The sequence below is a fragment of the Pyrgilauda ruficollis genome, unplaced genomic scaffold (genome assembly GCF_017590135.1).
Source record: "Pyrgilauda ruficollis isolate IOZ18807 unplaced genomic scaffold, ASM1759013v1 scaffold66, whole genome shotgun sequence".
In the NCBI taxonomy this organism is placed as follows: domain Eukaryota; kingdom Metazoa; phylum Chordata; class Aves; order Passeriformes; family Passeridae; genus Pyrgilauda; species Pyrgilauda ruficollis.
This window is the reverse complement of record NW_024528377.1, coordinates 4,817,894-4,844,424: the sequence shown is the minus strand read 5'-3', so window position 1 is coordinate 4,844,424 and position 26,531 is coordinate 4,817,894. Positions and strand designations below refer to the sequence as shown.

The 26,531-nt window shown below is 39.6% G+C and overlaps 1 long non-coding RNA gene across 3 annotated transcripts; it reads right to left on the bottom strand.

The window, feature by feature from the left end:
- Positions 1 to 3,163: 3,163 nt before the first annotated feature.
- Positions 3,164 to 25,388, bottom strand: LOC121362716. 3 transcript variants are annotated; one of them, XR_005956559.1, is made up of 7 exons: positions 25,289 to 25,388; positions 11,120 to 11,178; positions 10,270 to 10,354; positions 9,160 to 9,291; positions 8,253 to 8,413; positions 4,687 to 4,828; positions 3,164 to 4,244 (listed from the first exon to the last, which is right to left on the bottom strand). It is a non-coding gene; the product is annotated as an uncharacterized LOC121362716 (long non-coding RNA). The 3 variants fall into 3 exon arrangements; XR_005956557.1 differs by having other exon boundaries at positions 3,164 to 4,828; XR_005956558.1 differs by lacking the exon at positions 11,120 to 11,178 and having other exon boundaries at positions 3,164 to 4,828.
- Positions 25,389 to 26,531: the final 1,143 nt, after the last annotated feature.

Below are 26,531 nucleotides of genomic sequence, written 5' to 3'. Positions count from 1 at the left end.
TAATAATAATGATGGTGATAATAAAACTTTGATAGCAGCCATCTGCCCATTCCAGACAGCTGAATCATTTCCAGAGCTCCCTGAGAGCCAGCACTGACATGGATTTTTATACACTATATCACAGACAGTATGTGCAGGCTCTGCAGCCGAGACCTTTCTGCAATGACGTCAAAGAGGCTGGGCAGCCAGCTCCTAAAAGTGCTGCAGGCTCGTCCTAATGACATTAGGATATAACAGATGAGGAAAGGAAGATATGTGTATCAATGTTGCAATAACAAGGAAGGACAGCACACTCAGCTCGGGAGGCAGCACTTAGGTTATCCTCCACAGAGCTGCTCTCCAAGGTTTGCGTCAGCGGAGGGCTTGGGGTGTGAATTCCATGACTAAGGGGCATAACTCAGCTGGAGAGTGTTTTAGTGTGAAGCCTGGGGAAAAAAAATGAAAAGAAAAAGGCATCAGAGCTGTTAAGGCAGAAGTTAAACATGAAACTGTAAAGAGAACAGGCTCTAACACGTCATTTTAGTGGTCTGCTGGTAGACAGCAGAGGGTAAAGTGTATGATTTAAAACAGTTTATAAGACACAGCTAAGGAGCTTTTTCCAGAAGCAAAAAGAAAAGAAAAAAAAAAAAAAAAAGAAAAGCAACTCAAAATAAATTAATGGAACAAAAGATTCAATGATCACTCACAGACTGCTGGCAGGGATGCACAATGAATCAGTTTGTTTCAGCCCTGGTGATAACCTACATAGAGCCACATCTACACGTGACCCTATCTGAGCTGGAGGTTGCTGGCATGTAAAAGAGGGACATGGATTTTTTCCCTAAAATCTAAAAGCTGCATGTCTTCTGTGATGCATCTGGACCTGTCAGCCCTCTGGGTAAGCTGGGAAGCTCACAGCAGGTATTTATAAAAAGGCATGCAGAAGGTCTGTTTCTTATCAGAGGGCAGAGAAATCTACCTGGGCTTGTCATCTGCCTGGATTTGTGCAAAGCTTTTTGTCCCCCACGGCATCCTTGTCTCCAAACTGCAGAGACATGGATTTGATGGATGGACCTCTCAGTGGATAAGACATTGGCTGGGTGGTTGTCCTCAGACAGGTTGTGGTGAACAGCTCAGCACAAGCACAGGCTGGGCACATTCAGTGAAATAGCAGAGAGTGAGTCCAGCTGAAGGTATTATAGGAATTCACCTAAAACAGGATGGATTTTAGGAAGTTTTGATGGAAATCTTTGTGTTTTTAAAGTTCAAATCAGTAAGTGTTTTACAAACTTCTAAAAAAGAATGAAAAGGTAAAAACTCCACAACAACACGCTGAATCTCTACCAGTGATTAAGATGTAAGGTGCAGATGAATTCCTAGTGCAAGGGGGTGCTCTCTTCATTGCATAAAACACACTTTGTAGAATTTTGCTTTTTCCACTCAATAGATACTCATATTTATGTAAATGAGACTACTGGTATTTGTATGAAATATGCTAATAAATAAGTTGTTTTCTCTACCTCTAAAATATCCTGTGATTTAGCCATTCATAATAGCATAATGTGAACATTTAGAGTTTCTTTATGCTCTTATTAAATTTTTGCTTCATATTTTCACTCTACTTAGCAGTACTTGCAGTATTCCAGCTGTACCTCTCAGAATAGGTATGCAGTTTAGCATAATTACACTTATCTATAATTATCAACATTTAAAAGCTTGGGTTTTACTCCCTGTACCTTCACTTTCATCTTATTTTCTGTAAGCCATTGAAAAGAGCACCTCTGGTTATATCTAATTGCATTGTAACAACCTGCTTTCAAAAGTATTTTTATTTACTGTGAATTGTTGGTCTTGAAAGGAGCATTCTGGGGACATTTAAAGGCTTTAGATCTTTAGATATGAGGAATAAAGAACGAGGCATTACCACACTGGGAGGTACTAAATGTCTCCAGGTCCTATATTTCAGTGTATGGTGCAATAAGACAGAAGTTTCACTGGGACAGGGAATTATGAATATTCCTCTGAGATTAATTTAAGAGTGAAAAACAAAAGGATCTCATTTGAGGTAATTGCAGTAATCAAGTGCTATGATTACCTTTGATTTATTACACTATAATGACCATGTTACCTGATGGAAAGAGAATGTAAAAAGAATGCATTAAGTCAGAAAATAGATAAATAAAACAACCCAATGGCAAAACCTTCCTAGGATCTAAATCCTGCAAGTGTTTCTAGTTAAGTTATTAGCAGCTGTTCTTTGTCTGTAAAGCCATCTCATTCAAACACTCTGCCATGCTGGTGACAGGGCTGTGTGGTAGAAGACAAGCAGCAAAATATCTTCTTTGCCTTGTGATTTTTCTCCTCTAGCTGGGCTTAGTCACAATGTGCTGAAAGTGACAATTCAGGAAAGCCTTATGCCCCCTAATTCTGCTATTTTTTGTAAGGCAACAAACTTTGAGTTCTTAGATAAACTACAGCAGTGGCAAATTTTCAGTAAGCAACAATTCTGACGGAGAGCAATTTTAAAAGTCACGCAAAGATACGGAAGGATACAATCTAATAGCATCAGACTTCAGGGTGAAGATTTTAACTGGGCTTTCTTCTGGTGAGAGGTTATAAGAACTACCCCCAGAGCTGTGTGGGAAAATGAGGAAGAGCTGAGGATCAATGAACACATCCCACATTTGGTGCCTGGGGACAGAGCCACAGCCAGCCAGGACGCAAACCAGAAACTCTCCTGGCACAGCGTTTGCCTGAACCTCTCCCAGCCCTTTGCTGCACTCAAAGTGACCAAAAGGATGAGCAAATGCTTCTGTGATGGTCCTTCTACCTCAAAAAGAGACTCACTTGGAGCTGGAATCCAAGGCCAGGGAGAAAGAAGCCAGCAGTTGCAGAGGGCTCAGTAACAATTGTGGAGCTGCTGGACTCAGCTCTTCACTGCCAGCTTTCCAGATGTCCTCAGGGTGTCTCAAGCTTTTGCTGTCACAGCTGCCAGGCTTTCTTTCTCAAAGAAAAGAGGGAAAGGAACTGAAGGGATTAGGAATTCTGAACAGAGGAAACATCTGAGCAGGAATATAAATGCAGAGAGTGAATGGTGCTGACCTGAGAAACATTCAAAACACCAGGATCACGAGCTTAAATTACATCACATGAATATATTTATTCACACAAAATGCCCTCAATTCAATGCATAGAAGCCAAATATTATCTCATGAGATGCAACAGACTGGAAATACAGGGTCTATACTATTTTCAAAATTTCCAGAGGAGCAGCAAAAAATAAAAAATCTGATCTTTGAGATACCCCAAACTAAGACTTGAAAGGCTGCTGCATTACTCAGAGGCCAGTTTTTCCAAGTTAGAGAGAGCAAGTTGAATATTTGACTACTCAGATCTTTGATCCCTCACTGTTCCTATGGACTCAGGCTGCCCATATGGATTGGGAGAAATCTTGAACCCAGTCTAATAAAACAGAAAGTGAAATAGTCTCTACAAGACTTTCAACTTTACAACAATGATCTGGCCTGTTAAGTGTTAATTCAGGAATACCTTGAGAAACATCTATAAATTTTTAGTAAATTTGAATCCAGACGTAATTTTTGTAGCTAAAAGCTGTCTCTAATCATAATTCTCATAAATATTCATGTGATCAGTGCTCTTTTATTTTTCTGCCCATTTAAGATTCTGATCTTTCTCCTGGGATCAACTGCTTGCTAGGATGACTTTCACAAAAGAAATCTAAAAACACTGATAATGTACAGGGATGGGATTTTCCAGTTGACTTTATTCAGCACATTTCAATATTAAATGAGAAGACTTTATGTTCACCCTTCTACTATATCCAAAAAAGCATGTTTTAATAAGGATAGCTGGTGAAAAGCATAGCTTATTTCCAAATTTCAGAAACATATTTGTTATCTTCCATTATCCAAAGAAGTAACAAATATGAAAAATGAAACTCCTGTCAGGTGGAGTTATGACAATTCTTAGACACACATTTACTTATGAACTTATATAGCTCTTTTTACATGTTGCAACATTTTTCCATGTAAAATGACAGCCAAAACTCTTTTTGTTCACAGATTTTCAATAAATAGCTCTCCTTTCAATTTGATATCAACACCACATGACTGCACAAGTTTTTATGCTGAACCCATAACAGCAGGAATGATTCTCATCTCATTATCCCTCCTTTTTTCATGATCAATTTTATTTTCCCTCCCCTGGCCATCCATAAATCCTTCCTGCTTGATTTTGCAATTTTCCTAGGGAAAAAAAAGGGATATTGGATTTTTAGGAAGTACATTTCAGATGAAGAAAACTTCTCACATACAGCAATGCAGGACAGAGTTCAACTCATGCAAACAAACCAAGCTTCTTAAAGGTTAATTACACTAAAGTAACCTTGTTTTCGTGGCCTGAAGGATCCCACAAAGAGGAAAGGAAACTAATCTCACCTAATACACTTTTTCCAAACTTGCTCCAGCCTGGAGAGCCATGCCATATTGTTCCATTAATTGGACAGAAATTTTTGCATAGTAGAAGGCACAAGCTGTTTATTTTACTGGGAGGCTCTTTTGTTCATTGCCATTTCACAGATCATTTCCAAAACCAAGAAAAGTCTGAGTCCATTCAGTAGACTCATGAAGTACAATTATCTGACTTTACATATGAATAAACCCAAATATAAGCCTTTATTAATCCTACCTAAAATCAACAGATTCAATCTTAGTCACCTAGGCTCCTTCAACGCCCAAGAATGCACAATAGGCTTGTCCAGGGAAGAATTTGTCCAGAAGTGAGATCAGTGGCTGGGAAAGGATGAGTGATCCTCTGGAGAGCTGCCTGGCTGAAAAGAGAATTTAGTCATGCAGCTTACAGCAGAAACCCTTGGCTCCTGGGCAGCTGAGCCCAGATGGAAGGAGCAGCACCCCCGGGGCAGCTGGGGCGCGCAGGGACAAACGTCACATCTGGATTTGGGCACCTACCTAACATCTAGGAATACACAGGGATATAGTCAGTATTAACAAGAAAATAATTTTAAAAAAATTAATTTTTTGAACAAAGCTACAAAAAAAAGGACATCATCATCTTCATCACCATAAGCAGCTGTAGAATGATGAAGTAAAAATTATTTCCAGGGCAGGTTGTCTTGAGAACTTCTGCCACTGTGCTGGAAGAAGGGGAAATTCAGAATGACAAAGTGAACAAATGAAGGTCTGGGAAGACAGGCTAATATTTCACAGGATTCCACAGCCTCACACACAACATTTCACGGAGTTTTCACATTCTGCATGGCTCTTCTGCTAAAAAAGCAAAGAGGAGGGAGGAAACACTGCCTGGGTTCTGCACAGGAGAAACAGAGGCTGTCCTTGCAGCTCCAGCTGCATGTCAACAGGGCAGCTCTGCCCTGAAATAGGAATGCAGTGCAGCAAGGTGTGCAGTCAGAGCACAAGCACAGTGCCAATCTGACCAGGTATTTTAGGTCCAGCAGCTGTTGCCCAGTGCTGAGCATCACTCTTCAAGAAAGAGGTGGGCCAAGTGAGGAGGCTGTGGACACAACACCAAAAAGAAACATAAAAAATATATATATATTATATGGGGGAAAGCCAGAAAATGGTGTTGCTCCACCTAATACAAAAAAAACCAACCCAAACCCACAGGATTACTTTTTTCATGGCTCAGATTTATAGGTTTTAATGGCAGTGAAAAAGAATATTGGGAAAAATCAGGAAGTAGCACATAACTCTGTGTGAGTGTTCCCACCTTTGGAGATCTTTAAAGAGCAAGCTGGATAATCTTGAGATGAAAAAACAGATGAGAATTTTTACAGTCCATCGAGTCATTTAAGTGCCTCTACTCAAACAAATTTTGTAGTGTATAACAGAAGTATCTGTACTGTGAGGAGCAGGGTGGTGGGGTAAGGTCAGTACAAGTTTTTTATCCCCAACCCCTCTGATTCTATTCCCTAAACTGGGAAGTGTGGCCAAGTGGTTTTCTTTCCTTTAGGAGCTGGTTGGGAGCTGACAGCAGTGGAAGTGCTGCTTCCAGGGCTCATTGCTTAGGGCTATTTTCCAGCATCACAGTACTGGAATATATCATATACCATGCAAATCGTTCATTTTATCTTATCCAAGTCAATCTGTAACTCATTTTTACCTCTTCACCAGCTAGATAATTGGTTCTGGAAGTGCTTCAAAAAACCCATTTAATATCTTGGCCCATGTTATGATAAAATCCAGATGAATACCAGCTCCTTCTCAACACCTTTACTCCTGGGGAAGGAGGAGAGGAAGAGAACAGATGCTCAGCATGCTCCAGCCAGCTGGGAATGATCAGCAGATCTGAGTGACCACCAGGAGCCCAGGGCAGCATTTTGGAGCCTCAGTGAAGATACAGGGTCCCCCTGGTGTCCTTCATTTGACAGAAGGATCTTCCTGACCTCCTAAGCTTCTTGTCACCTCCAGTGTGTCAGTGCCGAAAATGTGTATGCATTCTTAGAAATTTTCTTATGAAGAACTCACCTGGACTTATCTGCTTTTGGATGTCATTTTTGGTTTTTTTTCTTGGTTTTTTTTTTTTGTTTGTTTTATAATTTTGTTACAATTTTTAAAATAATTTAAGTATTTACCAGAAAACAAAGAAAGAGGAGAAATAACATTATATTACAGACTATTAGCAAGACAGCTATAGCAAACAGCAGGCCAAAAGAGTTTATATAGAAATATCTTTCATTATAAGAAACTTGACATGACACACATCAAACTGAAAAACAGTAAAAAGTTGGTTGTAAGTCTAATTTCATTTTCTCCTGTAAAGAAAATATTAGTTCATTGAAATTTCTGACTTTATTTCTTTATTACTTTCATATGGCACAAGTTCTCTGGTCTTTTAAGAAGAAGAAACACTAATTTATAATTAAAAGCAAAAATGTTATTAACAAGTCCCCGTGTTTGCAAAGACAACAGGGAGCTTCTAAAATTTTTTGAGGTCTTGTGGGCATGTTATGGTAAGACTACATAAACCAGATATTCACTATGGCATATGATATTTAGAGGAAAAGATTACCCATTAATTCTCAAAACACTTCATAGATGAAGATTTGTGAAAAGAAAAATGCAGCTAAAATATTTGTTACTGTATATTGCATTTCCTGAAAGGCTACAGAGGGATTTTTTTTTCCTGGTCATAAGAAACCACCAATATAAAATATCCTTTTTAAAAACCACATTAGAAACCAAATTAGAAATAATTTTAAGTTGTTGCATTCTCTGTTTTTGTTCAAGGGGCGCTGAGGCAATAAAGATGAATTACTGATTACTGGGGCTGAATTATCAAGAATGAAACTGAGGGGACTTTCCTTCTGCAGAGGTAATATGAATTGTTGGCAGTTAATGCCAGAATTATAGGTTCATTTTGGTTTTATATAAAACTTTATTGAATTAATTGAACTATGTGCACTGCGTCATAATGGGAAACATCAATAAACTCTAAGGGAAATTTCATTTCATTTCTGCACTGAAGGCTGCTGTAAGAGCTTGTGCTATTCAGCTCAGATACAGCTGCACAGCATTTGGCTGTTTTGCCTGGCTTTGTTAATCCCATGCCATGGAAAAGGGACCATTATCCACTAACATTTTATAGACTGTTTGTACTCCAAATATTCTATGTCAAAACTAATTTAGCAAGCTAGGTTCAGAAGGAGAAGAAAGTGCTTCATGCTAGGAGTGGAGGTTAACTTTTGGGAGGTCTCAGATGTCTGTGCAGGGCCAGGGACAGCTGGCAGGGGATTCCAGAGCCACCAACATCATCTTCTTGGAGTGAGCTGCTGCACTCCTGGGCTCTGGGCTACTTTCTCCTTCCAGGAGCCTGAACCTAAGAGTTCTGCTGATCCCTTCCTCTGCAAAACCTACTGAAGGCATTAAATGGTGAGTTATTTAATAATTGAATTGAGGCAATGTTTGCACATCATAATTCTTCTTATTATATGTTCTCTCTCTTCCCCTGTGGCACTCGAGAAGCTGACACAGACTGGGGTCACCCACAGCACGTGAATGTGGCCTTTGGAGCATCACCAACCCAGCTCCAAAAACCTCTGTGAACAAACCCTCCTGCACCTCAGGCTGCTGCTGCAGCAGGACAGACAGGGGAGAACATTAATTAGCTTATTAAATTTTTTTTTCATCAGGATAAACCCCTCCTCCATGTATCAAACAGAGCATCCCAATTGTTTTCTTGTTCTGTGATCCCCCTTCAAGAGAAAACAGAGTTACCTGTCAGTGTGCACTCCTGCATCTTTATAATGCTTGACACTTTGAAAGTCTTCGTGCTGATAAAAACTCCTATAAGCCTGGTCAAGGTTGCATCAATAAGAACCAAAGAAATTTAATTTGGTCCAGTTTCACAGATGCTCGCAATTCTGAGTTGGTTGACTCTGCAAATACAAAGGAAGTAAAAAAAATAGAGGTGACTCCACCCCTTATTTTTATCTGTATCACAACACTCAGGCAGAAAGGGTTGACAGAACTGTTGTTTGGCTCGACCTGCCCCAAGTTTAGCTCATCTGGTCTCCCTCCAGTAGTTGGATAAGAGTAACTATGCCAACAAATGAGGAATAAGCCTATTGTAATCCTATTTAACATGTCTGACTGAGCCATTTGGTTCAGCTGCTTCCCTGCAAAAGGCATGATGCAGTAGGAGCAGCTCAAACCAGGCTGCTTTGGGGAAAACCCTTTCACCTACCAGACCTGATGGCAGCTCTGATATGAAATACAGCATTTTCAGTAGTTGTGACATGCAAATAGCTGGGAAAGAACTGAGGCTGCTGAAATAAATGTTCATGGTGACAATAAAAATCAGTTCAAGCCAATTTATAACATGCAGAAATTCTTTCCAAGGAGAGGCCAGTGAATTGGATTTGTTACCACATCCCAGGGAAGCACTGTGTTTATTGATGGCTCACACATTCAACTGTGACCATCACAGCACTGATCCCAGAGCATCCCATGCAACTTCTGGGCAATGTTTTCAGATGCATTTTATCTGAATTTGCTACAGATCATGCTAGTGAAACAAAAATAAATGTTGATTTCCTGTAAGAACAGCAAAATAAAAGGTTTTCTTCACAGGCAGACAGATCAGAATTTTTGGATAAAAGTTATTTCAACTCTATTCACTTACTCTGTTGGCCAAACTCTTCCTCCCCACCCAGCCAAGGACTCGTGCCAAGCTCTGGATAAATCACTGGCAGCCATTTCCATGACATGGTTGGCTTGAAAAGGCTTGGGAGGAATTCCAGCGCTGAGAATTCAGCTGCAGGTGGAAGAGCACAATCTGGAACAGGCAATGGCAGTCATCTCCACACACTGGCATTTGCAATCTCTTTTTCTGGCTCACAAAAACCTTGTGCAATCATCAGCACTTGGTGTAACACTCCATTACTGCTCACAAGCATCTCCATCCCTGCGTGCACAGCAACAGGACTGAAGCTATTGGCTTGACTTTGAAGTGGCAAGCCCTTAATCAATTCATATTCTGTTCAGTTGGTGTCAGCATTCCTCAATAGACAGAAAAAGGTGCTTCAGTTCCATCTCCTAATGGCTGGCTGAGAATGGCTCCAAACCCACAGAAATATGCATAGCTCACAATCAGCAGGACCCTCTGTTCATTGTGATGGATGAATGTGGAGTTGGACAGCAGTTGCTCAATATTTTGGAATGTCTCTGTATGCTGGCAAGCCCCTCTCTTAGGATCTTCCTTGCTAACAGGCAGCAAGGCATTTTAATTACTGCTGACTTTTCTACAGCAGTTTTTGCTGTAGTGGTTAGAGCAAGAGGGGGGAAGGCTCCCTTCACTCTGCTTCCACTCTCACCAGTACAACCCAAATACAAGGTGCTTGACCTTTTTTTGCAAGATTACACTGCCAATTCCTGCCCAGCTTTTTGTCCACTATGACCCACAGGTGTTTATTTCACTCTGCTTCCACTCTCACCAGTACAACCCAAATACAAGGTGCTTGACCTTTTTTTGCAAGATTACACTGCCAATTCCTGCCCAGCTTTTTTGTCCACTATGACCCATGGGGGTTTATTTTGGTTTTGGGCGTTGTTTTTGGTTTGTTTTTTTTTTTTTCCTTTTGGAAAGCTCCAGTGGCTTCCAACCTGTGGGGAGCTTTTCTATCTAGGTGAAGTCAGCATCTTTAAATCTATATAATCCTTGTTTCTCATGTCCTACACCATGGTATTAAGCTCCTAATGTTCTGGTATGTTGGCAGATGAAGATCCTACTTACAGGTTTCTAAGGCAGCATTCATCTTTTTTCTGCATGCGTCATCTTAATGCATATTCGGGCTGATTCCTTCTTTAGGCCCTTTCCTCTGCAAACATCAACATCAGAGAATTGATTTAGCAAAGAGATGACACTGAAATGCTTTGTCTTGATTTTAGCCTCAAAGCACTTCAGCTGAAATGCTTAGCAACAAAGCACATCTCAGCAAAAAAAAGGCAATGATGCTCCCTAATTTTCATTTGTGAAATTGAAAACTCTGGACAATGAAAAGTGGTGTAGGCAATAAAAAAGCCTTCAGCAGGAGTATGATTTTGTTCTTAAGCACAGCAGGCCCACAGTGACAGTATAATGGCACTTACATTGGCTTTATAGCTATTTTTTGTCTGGGATTTCCTGTTTTGTTAGCTCCACACTAAAATGAGCGTCCTCATGGTAAAGATTCCCACAATCCTGGCTAAATTAAAGGACACTCCTCAGCATGTCCCCCTCAATGGTGCACGTACTGTCATTCAGATCACCAGCAAAGGCTGTTTTTCCAGAAACCTTACAGCTGCACTGGAGGTGGTGACTTAGTCTGGAGCTCATCCACACCCTTCCCATGGCGTGGGTGAGCACACTGAAGGCTTTCCTTTAATCAATTCATCCAATCAATGGAGCTTTTGGCTCCTCTTTATTGAGGCCACAAACTAGCTGGGCTTCCACAGGAGCAGCAGTTCTTCTGTTTCATGTCTAACTCTCTGAGGTGGAAGCCAACGCACAAAACTGATCGTTCTGCAAAGCAGAAAATGTTTGTAAAAGGGCAAAAGGCTGCTCTGGATCAAAACTTCCTGTCCTTGGGCTTGTAGCTACTCACCAAGCAGCCCAGAAACCCAGCTGGTGGAGGAGCTGGTGGCACATTAAGGGCTGCACAACCTAGAAAACAAAATTACTTGGTAGAAGAAGATCTGAGCCCAGAAATCAGCCTTTGTCATGAAGGTTTGTCTAAATAAAAGAGATCAGTGAGGAAAAGACTTGCCAGGTTTCTTCCCACCAATCCTAGCAGTCAGATTTTTGGGACAGAAATCAGCAGTAGGGACCTGTCCTTGATTAATCTCTACATGGAAATGTGATAGCAACAGTGGAAGTTTTTAGTGCAGAAAAAAAAAACCCGCTTGGGTTTATGTCTAGACAAACAGAAATACCTTAGAGTTTTGTTTATTTTTTCTGAATTGTAGAGGATTAAGAAGGACTGTTTTCATGTAATTTTGGAAATAGCAAATCTTGTCAGATCTTATCTAGACTGCTGGCAAAATCTATAATGCTTGCTGTGCTTAATGTGTAACTTAAGAACTTAAAAAGGGGTAGAAGTGTTTGAAAACTAATGCTAATCTAATACTAAAGTAAAATTGAGTTAACATTGAACAATTTTCAAGTCTCACTAGCATCTCAGTACTTAAAATATCTTCCAACTTAAAAGAACTTTGCACTATGAAGCAAAATGCACAGGAATTTGCTTCTAAGATAAAAAAAAAAAATAAATTAAATTTTAAGAGAAAATAGTGCTTAATGTGTAACTTAAGAACTTAAAAAGGGGTAGAAGTGTTTGAAAACTAATGCTAATCTAATACTAAAGTAAAATTGAGTTAACATTGAACAATTTTCAAGTCTCACTAGCATCTCAGTACTTAAAATATCTTCCAACTTAAAAGAACTTTGACTGCACTATGAAGAAAAATGCACAGGAATTTGCTTCTACGATAATTTTTTTTTTTTTAATTTTAAGAGAAAATTAAAAAAACCTGAGACCTAGAAATGATTCAGCAAAGAAATTATGTCATCTCTGATAGGAAAAGCAATCCAAGAGAGGAGCCTCAGTACAGTTTATAACCATGACTAGAATAAGCACAAGAAATGGAACACAAGAGATATAATAGCTCTTTTTCCTGCTATACATCCTGCTCTGACACAAAATTGACATGACAGACTAAAGTACAATTCACAAGAATTAATTGCCAAATGCTGAATGGTTACTATCTTTACAGCAACTGATATTTTTATTTCACCTGTTTGCCACAATCCATGAGCTGTTTCATTACAATCTCTCACATGTTCCCGCCCTGTACTAGTGATAATAATCTTCCTTCCCATGAAAAATAGACCCTGTCTCTTTAGGATCATGCAACAGAGATAGGGATAGGTAGCAGTCAAAACACAAAGCAAAACCCCAAGTTCTTTGCCCCAGACACAAATACATGACTCAGGGTCATGCATTTTTTGATTCATTGTGATTTATACTGCTCAAATATCTCATCAATATATAAGAAATAAAACCAAGGAAGTAGCTACAGTAGGCAAAACCAGGACTCCAAGAACAAATTCCTCCAGGTTATTGAGATTCCAGTCCCTGAATCATAAACCAGATTCATGGGTTTGGCCCTGGCCTCTGTGCAAACAATGTGGAGGCCCCTCTTCCAGCGAGGTTCAGCTTTTGCCAAAATCTTTAAGGAACAGTATGTCACTTTCTTGAGGCTGAGCTGAGTGATGAAACTTTCACAAGGAGCAGCTGACCCACGTTGCTCAAGAGGAGCACTGTCCCCGGAGAAGATGAGCAAAGGAACGACACTCCACTTTGGATGAGAAATTTCATCAAGTAATTTGCCAAGTTCTTTGACTCACACGAATCAGAATCTGTCCCTGGCCACCAAACCCACACTCTGACCTATGTTTAATGCAGTGCTGCCCGCTGATCCTACCTTGGCACAACACATTTATTGTTTCTGGTTAAGATATGGCAACACAACCGTGCTGTTTCTTTCCCTTGTACATAAGGTAACAAAAAAGGAGGATGGCCAGAAGAGTCAGAAATATGTTCTGGCTATAAATAGACTCCTTAATTGCTTAGCACGCTTCAATTATTTTGTTGCACAATTACAGTTGTCAGTTCTTCACTCCAAAGAATCTTTCTCCACTGCTAATCCAGAACTATGATTTAAAGAGAACAGCATTAGGAATTTCTGTGTGCAGCAAAACACAACCAATTATAATCAGCACTGGCGAATTCTAATTTGACATTAAACATAATTAACTCCATGAGAAATTACCCTTATAATAATATTCAACAGGAAGCAAAGGCATCTTCAGAAACTCATGCTCACTATTTGGTATAGTCACAAAGTTCCTGTTTTTGATTAACTGCCTGACGCAGAGGCCCAGGATTTTTGGGTAGCCCAGGTATCCCTGGTACTACATTCTTCCAAGCAAAAGACTTCTTCTATCATCTCCCACTGCAGCAGAGCCTAAGAGGATCCAGAAAATTCCTAGGATCCTAAGGGAAGACGGAAGAGAGCCTATGGCACAAAATAGACCTTTCATTTTGGGCTCCTAAACCTTTGACATGAAAGAGAAAGGTAAATTCAAGTATGCTCTTGAAGTCCTGGCAACCTTCCAGCTTAACATCAGGAACTGGATGTTCTCTTCAGTTTTGAAAATTCTTCTCCAGTTTTAAGCCCATCTTCTGCCCTTCCTTACTTCTGACAGAATGGTTTAGACCTGGTTCTCTTCTGACAGAATGGTTTAGACCTGAGGATATGGTCACTCAGAGGCATCTTGTCACAGCAGCTGAACAAATGGCAGCTCCTCAGCCTAGGTGGCTGAATGAGGAAATTGATTTTGTGGAGCAAATAGTCTCTCTTATGTCCAGGTCTTCTCCCTGTTGCAATCTTAGCTACAACAACGTTGGGTTAGAGGTCTCATTTTAGGTGAAAAATGTAGCATGAAATAAGAACTGTTCAATTGGTTTGTTCTGCTGAGTTCAAAATGGAAAAGTTCAACTGTTCATCCAGCTTTGGAAAGCCAGATAACCCAAATCAAAACCAACCCAAATTTGTGGGTTGTCCCAGGCAAAACTGGAAGATGGAGAATGACATCAGACAAGGCAACAAAGAGGGAAGGAGAAGGGATGCAAGAGGCAGTACTGAGACCTGATATGCCAGATTTCACAACTGTCCTTGCTTCAAAGAGTTGAGTGTGACAGAGAAAATCACTCCCACGTGGCAAGCCTGGTGACAGTGACTCTCAGTGACACAGAGAAGTCTTTCTGAATTTCATTAAGTACTAAATTTCATTAAGTCACTGTAGTTCTTGGCACCCTCCACTATTGTATACCAGAGATAATAGTATTTCTTCACACTTGCATTCTATAGCTCGAAAAATATCATCAGAAACCTTCAGGATGAAACCCTGGGCCCAATGAGGTTAATTAGAGTTTAGCCATTTGGTTTAGGAGAGCCAGAGTTCATATTTATAACCTTCTCATTTTCTGTTATCATGCATTCTTTTTCAAACTTTCCTTTTTCCACTTAGAAAGTGCTCTTAGGATAACAAAGCAAACATCCCGTGGATATAGAAACCTGACAAGGAATGAGCCTCTTGTGCTAAAACCAATCCAGACCACTAAATTTTTCATTAATTAGTATTTCTCAGAAAGTTTCTGATTAGCCTCCCAGCTGTTTCCAACACTTCAGTCTGAAACAGCCCAATAAATACGAAAACAAGTTTTCACATTTTTAAAAGCTAATGGCTCACAGCTTCTAGCTTTTACATAGGCCAAGATGACCAGAAATAAACTGGGCAAAAAAAATGAGCAAGGAAAGCAAAGGCAAGTTCCATGAGGAACCGCTTCAGAAACCACAAATGAGGAAAAACAAGATAAAAATTAAAGCACTGTAAAACTGTGTCCATCATCCTTCTTGATGAAGGATTGCTTTTTACTGGCAGCACTAATTTTTCTAAGGTTAAAATACTGTTAGTACCACACACACACACACATATATATAAAATGTCCATATGATATCTTCAGTGTGGCTACTAAAGGTAAAAGATTATCTATGATCCAAAAAGATGATTTTGGACTCAGACAATTCACTGGTAAGCAGACATGCCTTTCTGTAAGAACAAATGCAGAAAAACAAAACACTGATGGAAGCTGTAAAAAACCACATGTGATGTCATATTGATCCTACAAAATGAAGTCTCTATGTTAATTTTACTCAGAGTATTGTTATTTGTAATCAGGGCTGAGGGGAAAATGCATCACAAGCACGCTCATTTTTTGTCCAAAAGTAAGGCCCGTTCCCTGACCTTGCCTTCTTTAATAAATACACAACAACATTCATATTTAAAATAACAAATTAACAGGACACTTCACTGCACACACTTGCATCCCTGGGGAGAAGAAGAGAGCACAAACAACATGTGACAGATGTTAATCACATAACTTAATGCACTACTGAAAGTGGGTCAGCAGTAGCAATGAAGAGCAGTCCATTGGAACCATAAAAAGATGGAATAGAGCTAGAATAAATTATAAAGACCTACGATTGAAATGTGACTAAGGAATTTGGTTTGTTTCTGATGCATGAGAAAATTTGTTTTGAACACGTGTTTGCAGTGGAAGGCAACCTCTCTTATCTGGACAGCTTGTGTCAGGATCAATGTTTAACTTTGGAGATGGCAATTAACTAGACATAGCTCACGTGGAGATGTGGTTAAAATCAGTAGGAGAGGGAAAGCAAATAAGAAATGAATTGATCTTTCTAATTGCATTTTTTCAGACAAATGCCCTTTGTATGATCATTTTCATAAAATCATTGACCAAAACCAGCAGTATCTTCTACAGGGTAAGGAAGACCTTAACAAACAAACATCTAATTTTTTCTAATGATGAGTTACACGTAGTTTGCTTCTCAATGATTCAGCAATCAAGAAACAGGAGTTCATACTTACTACTAAAAGCCTTATAAGCAACCCTAAACCCCTTTACTAAGGTATTAACAACAGAGTGTGGTAGGGAGGAGTAGAAGGATGATGTTTTTGTGTCAAGTAATTTTGGTCAAAGTAGAATTATGGGCAGCACACTTTATACTTGCTAATCTCATCTCCATGATTGCAGCTGCATTGAGATAACTTTGACTTTTGCTCCACTGATTCACTAGAATTTTTATTTCAGGTATCAATTTTGTTTCAGGAATACTTTTTGTGCTGCCTTCTTGCAGTGAAAATAAAATTCAATCTGTCTGAAAAAGCCTGGATAAGATATTTTCTTCTCTTTTATCTGTTTGCTTTTCCTCCTAAATATAAGTTTGCTGAGAAAGAACTGCTTCTATGTATTAAACTAATGCCTAGAAAAACATGACTTAAGATTTTGACTAGGGCCTCAGACAGCTACAACAGAAATAAGAAACAACCATAATAAGTTCTTTGGAAGAGCCTTCCTTTTGCAATCTGTCCTAAAGGGAAAGGATTGTGCAATTAGAATGACATTTTATCCTTCATTTCTGTAGAAGGGAAAAAATAAAAGAATATTGACAGAAGGATTGGCCTCCTAAACTAATTTTGATCTGACTGCAATTTCTCAGAGTCTGTACAGCACTAAAATTACAAGACAGAGATAAGTAAATTCTGTGAAATCTGACCAAATAAAAATTGCAATTGTTCCAAAGTTCTTCAAACAAAAAGGAAAAAGAAAAAAAGGCAATAACCAGGTCTAATTACAAGAGGACTAAAAAAGAGCAATCTAAACATATCAATTCCATAATGAAATACTAAAAGACAAGTGCATAACTTAGGAAATTAGGAATGCATTTTGGAAATTCTTTTATTTGAATAATCAATCAACCGGAGACTTAATAAACAAATTATTCTTTCCTTACACAGTGTCCCTTTAATTAATATGTATACAAACTTCTGTGACTGGAACTCAAGGAAAAAAAAAAACGTAGATGACAGTAAATATTATTATATTGCTGATTCCTGCTTTGGTGGAAAGTACAACCATTTGCAATCACAGGCCTGAACACTTTTCCTCCTGCAGAAATTCCTGCAGAAGTTCCCCTGAGGGGATCAATGCACTACAGAATCATTTGAGGCCAAGAGACCTATGGAGGTCACCTGGTCCAACACTGTTTAAAACTCAGCTGATGGCACTGTTTAAACTACTCCAGTTTATCAAGATCTCCTTCACAAAGATGGGCTCTGAGCAGGACAAGGTGGAGCTGCACAAGAGCCAAGCTGAGGTTTGTAAGAACCTCCCAAAATAATATCCAAGCAACTTTCCTAAGACTTTAAACGTGATGACCTTTAAATAAGGGGTTAATTTTGCAAAAGGTTAAAATGGATTGAAGCAGGGCTGTCCACAAGCATCCGTTCAGTCTTGCCTTGGCTACACCTCCAAAATGTGACCATCAGGACATGTGGGCACAGCTCTCTGGCTTCCCACAGGAAAAGGTCTCTGAAGGGATACAACAGAGGGGTTTTATCACAACTAACACTCTTAGTCCAAGTGGTGCAATGATGCAAAGTGAGTGCAGCTCTCAGACCCTGTGGAAAACAAATCTGGTGCTCACTGATCAGAGAGATGGAGATCCAAAAAGCAGATGTCTTCTCACAGCCACTTTAGGGCGGCAGCTGCTTCCTGCTCCCATATTTGAAGTGCCAGCCCTCCCAAGGCAGGGAAGGTGGCAAGTCATGGCCAGGAAGCTGCACTGCTTGGCTACACAGCCAGTGAGTCTGGAATGGTTTTGAAAGATTAAGCAACAAAAGAAGTCTGGGGGAGGGAGATGCTGGGCGGGGAGCAGAAGGGGAGAAAATACTGGTTCATGTTGTAAAACTACCAGTGGTTTTAGACAGCTTTTCACCAGCAGGGCTGCTGCTGGTCTTCCCCAGAGTGAGCTGGTGAGGCTGATTTCAGCCTGAATCCTGAACAGAGCTGGAGGTGGTGGGGTCTCCCACGGGGGCTGCCATGTGCAGAAGAGAGGAGCTGTGCCACAACGACACTTGTTCTGCCAGAGGAGCTCTTGCAGGAGAATGGCCCACCAAAAAAGCCCCAGATTGTTTGTTTTATTGCCTAAGTATCAAAACAAAGCTTTTAAGGAGGTCTTCTACATTCAGTATTTTATGCTTCATGGTCTAGAATCACAACTGCTTTGGCTAAATGCAGTGTGGTGAAGATGAAGGCAATTTCACTTTCAAAGTGAGCCCCCAAGCTCGCCTGCCATGACATAGTTAAGTATTCACTACATAGCTGTTTATATGATTTAAATCTTTGGTGTATTTTATTTTGTATCTCATTTTTGGAGTGGATTGAAACTACTCATATTAGTCTTGGTAACTATTGAGAAAAATGTCAAAACAAAATGTGCTGGAATTCAAGAGGGATTATAAATACACAGAGGGATAAGATAGGAACTTGGTTTAAGCTTTAACTATCACATGTCAAAAGTTATTTTCTAGTGGGTTTGAAATATGCTACTTTTATTTTTTTTCCTTTTCTGTTTTAGTCCAGTATTGACACAAGGAAAATATCAGCTCAGGTTGTTCAATGGCAGCTCTCCACATGGTTCATGAAGGGAGAGAAGGCACCCACTAGTAAAAAGCCTGAACCCAAAACCTCGGATGATAACAGGCTGAAATCTGGAGATGGGTACGAAATTTAAAAAGAAATTTGTAAGGAAGCATAGCACTAACACTGTGAATCCTTCCTCAAAGGGAAGGATTTTTAATGTACTGTGTGCCAAGTCCCTTATCTGACAGTATCACTGGATGCAAGCTGCCAAATGCCAAGCTTAGAAGTTATTAAATTACTATAGATCAAATCTTAAACTGTTGTCTTTCTTGGGATTGTGTGAGAAAGTGCTTAGAGTGTTTGGGCTGATGCATGCTTTTTTCTGCTTGTATCCACCTAAACAAACCCTAGACGGAACACAGCTCCCGTGCAAACTTCCTTCAGTAAAAATCCCTGAAAAGAGCTTCACTGGCTCCAACTCTTTGGGTTATGTTATGAGGGAGGCTGAGCTCTTGCAATAAAGCACATTTTCATGATGTTAGCAGGGTAATCTCATAAATCGCTTTCTTTAAAATGACATTGAAAAGAAAACCCCTGTGGGAGACTAATTGTGGTTCTAGATGAGTAATTTGGAAGAAGGGGGTCTTAATGGTGAACAAAACATTCCAAGAGATGATAAAAGCCTCAATTCCTCCTTAAACTAATTGCAAGAAAAGACTCACCCAAGAAGAAATAACTTCTATTGTTATTTCACTCTGTGCTGAAGAAGCAATTTAGGATGAAATCTTGTGGTTCTAGAAGACAACCAACACTTTTACTGATGCAGATATTTCAGTTGCAAGAGATCCTATCCTCTGTTTTTCTTATTCTGGCATTCTTATGAGTGGTGCTGGTAGAGTCTTCAGTGTTTTTCTGTCAACTATCTCAAGCAGTTCAAGAAAAAATGCTCAAAAAAGAAAGAACGTTAGAGGCTGGAGAGAGAAATATGAATGTGAGAGTTCAACATGGAAATAAGTGAGAAAACAACCTCAATATGTCTGAGGTGACAGCAGGGGATTTATTCCTAGGTCTTGACTCTCTGTTTGCAACAAGAAATCTTGGTGGGAGGGATTGATAAAGTAAGGGGCAAACTGAGCTGGGAATGAAGAACTTGCTTGTAAAAACATGTAGTGGGTATGCCTGAGCACATTCAAATCTCCTCTCCTCAAAACAGCAAAAAAATTGTGGAAACAAAGAAAATATGTTTTTACTGAATGTGCCAGTTCGTGAATCACAGTGCCTCATTTTACATATTAACAGGCAATATTTCTACCATATCTTAAGCTTTTTGTTCTTCAAATATCTCATAAATTTACCAACCACCTAATAATGAATACTCCCTGAGCTAACTTTGTTAGGTGTTACGAGCAATTCTCTTTCCCTCCTCTTCTCACATGACCCTCTTTCTTATTATATGTGAAAATATTAGTTCTTAAGAATTATTTTCCAATTCTCCCTTAAAAAAAGGAAAGATCCAGAGAATTGCCTGCAGCTCAGGTAGGTCAAACTGCTGTAACTTTAAACAAATTATCTCCACTTCCATAAATGTAAATACTTGGAAGACAAGAACCATCAGCAGTGCCTGCACATTCATGCTTACCCAAAGTTTTCAAATGGAGGAACCATGATATAAATAATATAATATAGAAATAATTTTAAATACAAATATAAATATTAATATAAATATTAATAGAAATATTAGCAGAAATAATGTGCCTTGTAAATATGCCCTCAAGTTGAAAGGGAAAAAGCCATCAAAATATGTGGCTGTTCTATGACAACAATGAATGCAACAGAAACTTACCTAGACAGCCTAGATGAAGGCACTAGTTCAGGTTTATGAAAGCATCTGAACTGGCAATGTAATACATGATAAGGCAACAGGATTTTGGAAATAAGGGTATAAACACAAGACTTCACCATTCTATTTTTCTGACATTAAAGAAACAAGAGATCAGTTGCATACTGATCTAGTTTCTATTCTCATGAAATGAAGCTTCCACAAGTTTTCTTCATAAATCAAAACACCATAGAAATACAGAGCAGCATTTAGGAAAAAGAGACAATTGGATCCCATCGGAATTATGATCACTACCAACCCCACCAGCCTGCTTGCTTTATCTTGATCTTGTTTTCTCCAGAAAGATTGAGTATCTTTTGCTCTTTCCTCCACTATGTGCTCTGAGGACAGAAGCTCCTCTACTGAGTCCAAAAAACATCACAATATATCACTTAATAGCTGTACAATCTGATGAGGAGTCCAAATTCCCCTAATCTCACTTATGTGACAAATCCCAGTGGTTTCTCTAGGTCTGTCAATGTAACTGCAAATTGAACATTAATTTGAAGTCACACCATGCTTTTAGTTCTACATTAGATTATTTCTTCACCAGTTTCCTGTATCTGTTGGTACTCTTTACTTGCTCATACTATGTTTTAACTCATGTAAAGCCCTTGATTCAACTTCTGCAGAAGGAATTAAAGGCTACCAGCACCAATCTGCAAAGATACACAGCATGCTCACTCTTCAAAAGGAGACCTCAAGCTTCTATGGTCTTTGTTCCATTCAGCTCTGAAAATTGTCTTGAATCCTGCAGAGTCCTCTTTCAGTTTCCATATCTGAGTCCAACTTTTGCTTATCTGGAAGCTACCCTCATGTTGCTGCTTTCTAAAAGGTATTGGATCCCAGCTCCTTGGAATGCAGCAGTTACTAGTGAAACCTATGGAAGGCTTATCAATTAAAATAGTGCATCATTTGGCTTTAAATTTTTAACTCAATAATGAAAGATTATACAATATCAGTTTAAAATTTACTGCTTGGCTAACTCTGCTGTTGACCTTTTATCTTTTCTTCTGTGGGGAGGCTTTACTGACCATTTCCATGGAGAAACTGAATGACAGAGATAAGAATCACATAACTGAAAGGCAAATGTCTAGACTTTGGCCCCAGTTTGTTTTATTTTAATACAGTTGTTGCATAATTGCTTGCAAATATCTTTTGAGTTCTCACAGCTCTAAGATTTATATCACCCTGGAAGCTGGCATTCATGAGATACACAGCGCTCATAAAAACTGATAACAACAGGAACAAAAAAAAAATGCTGGGGGAAAAGATGATTTGCAGACACTATCTGAGACTATTGATCAATATCTCTGTGTTGATACCCTAATATTCAAGAAATATGCAAATTTTGCACGGCCAGGAAATGGCAGGTTTATTTTTAAAGCAATAATAGTTTCTGTAAGGGGATTCAAAGCTCTTCTCTCTCACAGCTCCTTTGCGTGAGCCCCAGGTGGGGAGCAGTACAGTCTGGTGATGCTGAACAAAGTGTACTTTCTCTCCTTTCCAGATACAAGTAAGAATAAAGTAATTAATCCTCTCTACCTGCTGATTTGAAAAGCACTGGCTGCCTTTCAGGCCATGCAGAAGTACTGGCCCTTCCTTTGGGTGTCAGACAGGGAGTGTGTGCACCTTGGGCTCAGAGGAGCTGGATGCCTCAGGCTCTGAGCACATCCCTCTGTGGGCTTGTGTTTGAATGTGCCCCAAACTGTTCTGAAGATAAGACTGCAAATAAACAGCTTGGGCCTTTTGGCACCAGCAATGGCAAAGTGTTCCTAGTGTGGCCTTTTGAAGGCAAGACAGTTTCTCCACAATGGGCTTTTGATCAAATTCTGTAACTATTATGTGCAAAGTAAAACCATTAAACTTGTTATTTTAGACTAATGCTTTAAGATTCCAGCTTTCACCTATGTCCATTTATGAGGTAATTTGTTAAGGTGAAAGCCATCAGGGTGAAACTAATTTTAGAAAAAGTCTAATAAAGTTACAACCATATGTTTAACCAAGCTCAGATGGCCTGATGGCAATAAAATAAAAATGTGCCATGATGGAAAATCTCTGCTACAATTTTAAGAACACCAGAGTGGGGAAATCCGAGATGCATCTCCCACAGCTGCAGGACCTCAGCTCTGTCACATACAAGAGAGCACAACTCCCACTGAATTTAACTGAGCTGCATTTTCCATCTCTGTCTGTGACGGGTCAGACTCCTGACTGGTATAAATCAGCCCATTCCATTAAAGCCCATGACAAGCTGGACTGATTTACACCAGCAGAATGCTTGGTCTGACCTCTTCTCTGTCCTGTTTAAAGCCCATGACAAGCTGGACTGATTTACACCAGCAGAATTTTTCTGACCTCTTCTCTGTCCTGCAGCAATTGCATGAGCAGCTTATAAAGGCTCTTGGAAACCAGTTTCATTTGTGCCTTCAGCTTCTAGGCAATTGTAGTGTCCCTCTGCCCATGGAGCAACAGGTCTTGGAAGGGGAATAGAGGCAATTTGTGGCCCAGGTCCCTGCTCAGACCCAAGAGAAGGCCCATGGAGAGTAGAGGAGCTTCTCATCAAAGAGCAAAGGCACTGCAAGACTAAACAAATAAACATATGATACCCTCCACTCCCTCTACAGCTCTGTTTTCTGCTGTTCAGATAAACAAATGGCTGCAAGAAAAGTGAAGCCATCTTTGCCATTCACAGTTTGCAGCTCCACAAATACAGTGCAGAGCCATTTGTAATGCACAAGCTGTTTTGGGTAATGAATCATTAACTGACAAAGTAAACACAGCATCACTATAAGTATGCTGGAAATGTTTTTGCTCATGTTCAGCATCCTTTGGGAACTTCTTGTACTTTGCTCAAGATTGCATCTCTGGAGGATTATTTTTTCCCCCCTTAAAAATATTGGAAAAAACCAGCCATTGATTGTGAAAGCTACACTTTATTGTGTAGCTGCTAGAAAAGACAATGCTGTCCCTTTTCCTCCTTTCCTTTTTCTTACATGTAAAGAGCAAACAGCAGCATTAGAACCAGAAATGCAACCACAATTAATTCCATCTCTCTCTCACAGCCACTGGCAGTGCTTGGTGGGAGCTCACATCCCCTGACATCACACGGGGATGAAGAGGATGCTGAGAGGGCTGCACTGGAAATGTGAACAAATCCTGATCATGTGGCACTGGCTCCACTCTCAGGGCAGCCTTTTCCTGTGACTTGAATAAGTTTTGAATTGGCTTGAATAAGAGACAGATATGTTCATCCCCAGTCATCTTTCATCATTGTCACTGCTTTTTAATGAGGGGATGGGACAATCTTTGGGCTAAAATCGATTTATTGCTCAGATAAACATCAGTCACAGAGGCTGTGAGATCTAGAGGAGCAAGCAGTTGGTTGTAGCACAAAGTAGTCACAAGTTCTTTGTTACAAGGCAGTATAGAACTTTCTAATCTAATAGACAGTCACCACAGGGTGTATTTTGCTTTTCTAACCTAACACCTTTACTTATTTCTGCTGCACTGTGGATACTTTTACCCAATGGCTATTATCACACATGCACACAAATGTTTCTATTATCACTTCTAAACTCTTTGCTTATTTTATACAACCACAACCCTGCACTATAAACCCCTCACCATCTTATCAATCCAGTTTCTCACTCACTTAAGGCATATTCTTTCTTACAACTACGGAAACATAAGTTTATTATTTGTCTACTTAATGTCTGTGTGCTTTATTTTTACATCCATCCAAGCTCCTTCCAAGGCTGCAGACCAAACCCTCCTGCATCTGTAGGAGTTTCTATCTTTCCATTTCCCACAATATCTCGTGCTCTGTTACTACAAAAAGAAGCTCACATGTGCAACAAATCCATTGTAAGGAAAAAAATATTCAGGATGTGACCAATGTCTTCATGACTATACCTTACAGAGGCATCTTTTACTGTCCATGCTCATCCTGCTTTTTCCCCAGTGTTTTTTGGCTGTTACCCAAGGTGTGTGCTTGCACTCATGAGTGACACACTAAAGCACATCATGAGCTGCCCCTGCTCTTGGCACAGCCCTCTCCTGCCAAAAAAAGCTTCTGAGCTTTGACATTGAAGGTTGTGTATGGAGGCAAGGGAAAACAGAAAGGAAATCAAGCCCAGCAATCTTCCTCAGAATGTGTCACACAATTTTAAGTGCTATTTTTTATCTCAGGGGTTTGTTTAAGTGGAGGGCTGGAAGAAGAGAGAGGGTAGAGAAGGGAAGTAGGGTTTTATTTTTGTGAAAGTTGCCTAATCAATCTCTTCCAGCTTGCAGAACAACATTCTTCACAACTGTACTGCAGCACCTGCCTCTAAGTGCAGGGGCAGTTCCCTTGAAAGAAGTCCTTTAAGTATATTTTAAAAATATAATACTTGGCAATATCTAAGTGCTAAAGAGGATTAGGTCTGAATTTCTTTCTATACAATTAAATAAAAAAATATTTTTTGTAAAATAGATTTCCCCTTTTATATGGGAATGGGACAAGTAAATTTAAAAATCCATGAAGTGTAAATTTTCTGTAGAAAAATTACCTGATGGGTTACCTGGACAGTGCTGGCAGCTATAGAGCTCATATCCAGAAAGCAATTACAGACAGACCTTCATTATTTCTTGTTGTGCTAAAAACCAAGAATTTCCTTACTTGGGCTTCCCATCCATCTCTTGGTTCTAAAGAACAACCTGATTATCAAATCTCTGCAGGGAACCAGGGCCATCTACTCAGACACCATTTGGAGCCCAAGTTCTGTTCACTAGGATATATCACCACCATGGGGCCATGCTATCAAAATATCTTATCAACTTACCTCTCACAGGTATTTTCTTTGAGATTGTTAAAGGGGGAATTATTTACTTCCGTTCAAAACCACCACGAGCCAGGAAAGAGTTACTAGAATGCTTTCTCTGCCTGTAAGAAAAAGAAATTATTTGGGATTACTTTTAGCACGGTTCCAGTACACTGACTCCAAAAATAGGAGGTAGCTGCAGCTGGCCTGCTTCTCCTCTCAGTTTGTCCCTGAACCAAAAAAACCTGTAACCAGGAGCAGCCAGACAGCATCCAACCCTTGTGAAGAGGTGCTGAGCACAGCTGTGCTGTGCTCCCACCTAAAAACTGCCTGAAAAACAGAAAGTGAAGGGTGCACGAGCTCCATCACTCAGACCCAGCGGCTCAGAAGCACCTGCAGCTCTGCAGATGTCTGAGCAGAGCTGGGCAAGAGGAATTTTGTGGATGTTCAGAAGCTTCTCTAAACCAAATGGAACTGTGAAGACTGAATTTTGCCTGACTTTTAAAGAAATCCTGGGATAAGGTGTTCTACCCCTGCCATGTCACGGGAAAATTTTTAATTTTCTGCAGAGTTTCTTAGAAGTTATAACACTTTATCAGAGTCCTTTACTGATAGAATGCACTCCTGGGGCACTGACCAAGCAGCACAACAACCCTCTAAAACAGAGAAGACATTTCTTTGCTCCTTGTGTTAAAGAGTCTCTTGCTCAGCTAACAGAAAATAGAATTTCTGCCCTGGAATCAGCGTTCAGCACTCACAGGAACATAATGCACAACAATGACAAAGGCATTCAAATTCTTGTACAACAGTAAAAATAATTGTGGAAAGTACAAGACTAGTTAACATTTGGCAACAGTAAATTAATGTTATTGTTTTAATTAGCTTCCTTTTCAGTCCATGAGTTGACTTCATAAAGCTGTTACTCTGTTTTGATAGACAAAAACGTTCACAAATGCTCACATTCTGCAAAAGCAACAGAACATTAAAAGTCTTTTCTCTTAAAAAAAGAGATGGGTTTATTCATCTAGCTATAAACCAGCATATTAGTTTAAAAATAACCTAGGAAACTATGTCTTTCTGAATTGTGATTTTGCCAACACAAAGAAATAGCTCATATATTTATCTATCATTACAGCCTGGTTATGGGAACTAGAACAAGGAATGCAATGATAGGAACATTAACCTTTAACAATGGTTGAGCTATAAGCCACTCTTGTTCCAAGAGTCCAGTTGCACAATGGGCCTTTTTATGATAGTTTAAAAT